General features: G+C 46.7%; 1 pseudogene; it reads right to left on the reverse strand.

Annotated features, from left to right (window-relative positions):
- Positions 1-1,029: 1,029 nt before the first annotated feature.
- On the reverse strand, positions 1,030-1,183 carry LOC122807387 (annotated as a pseudogene).
- Positions 1,184-4,436: the final 3,253 nt, after the last annotated feature.

A 4,436-nucleotide genomic window follows, 5' to 3' on the forward strand; every position in this document is an offset into this window, starting at 1 on the left:
TGTCTTCAAATAGACACCTTGTGAGAAGAAAGGCTTCCTCACAGGTACCTGTGACTTGGGTCAATAGGAAAGGACACTTGCACCACTAAGGGAGACCAGGAGACTAGAGGAGGAGAGGTGCATCTCTCCATGGTTGAGTCACCCAGGGACATTCAGCAGACAGCACCATGACTCATGAGCCTTGTCCACAGTTGTCTCCTTGTGACAAGGCTGCTCAGGCATGCCTGGTATGGCCAGGTCCCATAGCAGTACCCCATTGACCACCATAAGGATGGAACCCCTCCATGCTGGGAGTCAGTGGAAGGGTGACTGCCAGGCTCACCCCAAAAGTCACATCCCATCGGCTTCTGCCATGGAAGTTCTGGGAGAAAGTGAGGACAGATGTACCTGGAGAAATTGCCATCCCAGGACCTCAGTGTACTTCAGTGTTAATGACCCTTCTGCAAGTTATTTTTCATATTTGCATCGGGGTACCTTGCCAATGGTCACATATTTGGTCATTGGCATGCTGCCTGACACATATGCACCCTTTATTTGGAGCTGATATGGCTCCATTGTGCTTTTTGCAGAAACGTACTCAGTTGTCAACTGAGTACATTTCTGCAGCTAAAACGGCTCTTACACGGGCTGCTTTTGGGCTTCCTGGATCGCTAATCTGCCTCATTTGCATGCCTTTGGGCTGCAAGTGAGGTGATTAGCATATCCACGCCCACTCCGTGTAAGAGAAGTTTTAGCTGGTCTCTTACACGGAATTTAGGGCTGTTCCTGGATCGCGAAGGCTGCATGGAGTCTTACACTACTCATAGAGTCCGTGCAAGCCTTCGTGAAACCTGCCCTTACTGCTTGCACTATTTTTGCATTATGATTCAGTTACTTTATAGCAAGCTTAATGTATTTATTTATTGACTGGGAAAGACCAACTGGGAACAGGTGATACCAGGGAGAAAAGCTCTAAGGTAACAAATTTAATGCAATCAATATTTACAATATCAAATTTTATTAACCCACCAGGGGTGACTGAAGGCACAATGACCCTCAGGTAGGTGTAGCCCTGGGAGTAACCCAGGGCTGCAAAGTGTGCTTAAAGTGTTGATGGTTAATGTATCCTGCAATTCACATTAGTTCTTGCAGCTAGTTGCATTCTTCACTGACACAAAAGCTAAGTGATCCACTGCTCAGAGTTGCATGGGTCTTCTCTGTCATTCTCCCAATCCCAGTTACTGCATTGAGACAAAGGTAATGTGCACTGGCAGTGCAACTGCTGCCACTGCTAACAGATGGGGCACACCAAGAGTAGTAGGTGAGGTTTCACAGGCACTGTAATGCATGCCCGGCCCAGGGTACTGTCTCCACACCATGGGAGTGCAGGGTATTCCATGGTGGTCAGTGGGGTTTCCCTATTCAGACAGAGGGGACAGCTTCATTGACTGTATATGTCTTCAAATAGACACCTTGTGAGAAGAAAGGCTTCCTCACAGGTACCTGTGACTTGGGTCAATAGGAAAGGACACTTGTACCACTAAGGGAGACCAGGAGACTAGAGGAGGAGAGGTGCATCTCTCCATGATTGAGTCACCCAGGGACATTCAGCAGACAGCACCATGACTCATGAGCCTTGTCCACAGTTGTCTCCTTGTGACAAGGCTGCTCAGACATGCCTGGTATGGCCAGGTCCCATAGCAGTACCCCATTGACCACCATAAGGATGGAACCCCTCCATGCTGGGAGTCAATGGAAGGGGGACTGCCAGGCTCACCCCAGAAGTCACATCCCATCGGCTTCTGCCATGGAAGTTCTGGGAGAAAGTGAGGACAGATGTACCTGGAGAAATTGCCATCCCAGGACCTCAGTGTTAATGACCCTTCTGCAAGTTCACCTACAGAAACCTTATTACAAATTTTACCTCCTCTTGATAGTCAGATTTGATCATCTTCTTGGCAGACAACCAGGTCTGCGACTGACTCTATTGGGACTGATTTGAGGACCTCACTAAACCATTTAATTGGTAGTAGCAATGGGTGGTGTGTACAAAGGCCAGGGACTTAGTCAGTGTTAGCTTATGACCTGCACTTACTGAGAATTCATTGTTCATGGGGGAATAATTGCAATCCTTGGTTCAGCTGATCACCCAGACCTGCCAACCAAGAATAGACACATGTTGATCCATTCGGTGTAGTACGTATGCAGCCCTGGAAGACAAAGGTATCATAGGCCTGTTATTGCTTAATCTCATGTGGTTGAAAGCCACTTATCCCTCTCAAAAGTTGGAGATGATTACACAGGCATGGGGGCACATAACTGGTTAGCATGGTGGAATCTCATTCTTATCAGAATTAACCAGACAAATCCCTCCAGCAACTAAGAATAGCCATCCACCACCAACAACAGAATTGAGAAAGAGCTATCAATCTGTCAGTTCTTTCTGTGTCCAGGCCAGGTGAGGTTTCCTGTGCTGAGTCAAATTAAGCCACAAGCTGTAGTCCTGGTTGTGCCCTTCTGTCAATTCTTTTAATTTTCAGCTTAGCAACCATACTTCACCCCCAGAACTGAAAGAGTTTGGTTTCTTGGAAACTCCCCGGTGGGTCTTGGGAATAATGTTGATGGATCTCTATTCAGCATCATTTATGGTTGGAACTATGACAGTATCTAGTCATCCTTGAACCTCCAACTTTCATTCTTGATTACTGAAAAGATTCTTTGCAAATGCTTTCACTTTTGTTCATCTTGTGAAAGTCCAAGAATTTTACCTCTTGCATCACAATACAAATGTCCACAGCCATCCATCCATCTTAATCATGGCCCTAATTCCTAAAACCAACAAAATAGAATCATTATTCCTAGCTGAAGTATTCAAGCAACAGGTCTCTCTAATTTTTTTTTCAAAGTAAATGCTTTGGACGCCTGGTACACTCAGTTAATAGTACTGAGGGAGATCCGAGAGGCAGGGTCTGGGACAAGCAGTAGTTCACTTCTTGGTGGACACAGCCTGATCCCAAGATCCAACTAAGAGCTTTTTAACTGCAGCAACTTTAATATATGTTGGAGCTGGACTTACTGTGGCTTCTGGGATCACACTTGCCCTTTAACATACCCTTGTTAAAGGATTTAAAGTGTGCTCATTCCAATTACAGGGCCTCAAAAGAGTCCTGTATTATTATTTTTTGTCACTACCTCCCAGAACCAAGAGTGGGTAATCTGCACACCTGTTGCCTTCCTTGGATGTGCTAACTGTTTCTCAGGCTTCCTCTCTGGAGTTGAACCCTGATTCCCTGTTACTCATGGTCACCATGGTTTTCACAGATAGTACCATTGAAAACTGATAGAGCAGACATTAGAATGTTTGTTTGACATGAGGGCACATAATTGGCTGAGTTTCTCTAGAGCCATCAAAACTGCAAGGCTGAGATACGGGCTGGTTTTGGTCTGATGAATGCACGTATCCCGAGAGATCAGTGCTCATCAGCATGTATTGCTCTAGAATTTCCACAGTTCTTTAAGTAATTGTGGAGCAATCAAAGGAACTATAACTGATTTAAAGAGCCATTTACTGCACCATCAGTTTGTACTGAGACTTGTATGGCTTAGTCTTTGAGACAAGCATATGCTACTGACAGCATTAACCATATACAGGCAACTTGGCGAGTGGGCAGAAGAGGGGCTGGAGACAGGACCTCTTGAATGAGATTCAAGATAGTCCCTCTCCCCATGAAGGGAGCACCTCTAGTGCTGGTAGGAGGATGGTCGTATAATCCTGGAGGGCTACAAGGTGGGGAATCATCCAGGCAAACTTTGCTGAATGTAGTGGTAAAGAGTGAACTTCCTACACATGGGACAGCTAGCACTGTGAGGCACTGTTGACAGGGTGCAGCAGGCCCTGGTACATGACAAGACCCCTTCGCAATAGTCCATGCTTGTTGGTGTTGCTATGATTTTCCCAATGGGTTGAAAAATGCTCCACTCCCTGCTCTTCAGATCGCTTCCTAGGTGAAGAAGCCTACCTCTTCTGCAGTGACTCAGGGAGATGCACAATGGGGGGCTTCTGTCAGTGGGAGGTGGTCAGCCCAATTGATCAATGGTGGGAACAAGAACAGTGTCAATGGGAGGCACCTTGACCCCCATCCCCCATGGGGTTGTCCATCTCAGGCCAGGACATGGTGTCAGATGGATGTGCCACACCACCTGTCCACCCTTCACTCCCACAGGCTCCCTGATCATGCCAGATTGAAAGCACCCTCGGGCCCTTTAGAGGCATGGAACCACTGGCCATTTCCATGGTACTCCCCACAAATCCAGGTGGATCAGTTCTTTTCCAGGCTTCCATGGACGCATAATCATGGCAAGAAAAAGTGAGAGCTTTGATGGGCATTGTGGATCAGGCCCAAGGGAAGCACTTCAACACCATTCAGAGACCTAGAAGACAGTCATCTGGAACTGAG

Source organism: Protopterus annectens, chromosome 7.part0 (genome assembly GCF_019279795.1).
Source record: "Protopterus annectens isolate FY-2018-M chromosome 7.part0, PAN1.0, whole genome shotgun sequence".
NCBI classification, from domain to species: domain Eukaryota; kingdom Metazoa; phylum Chordata; order Ceratodontiformes; family Protopteridae; genus Protopterus; species Protopterus annectens.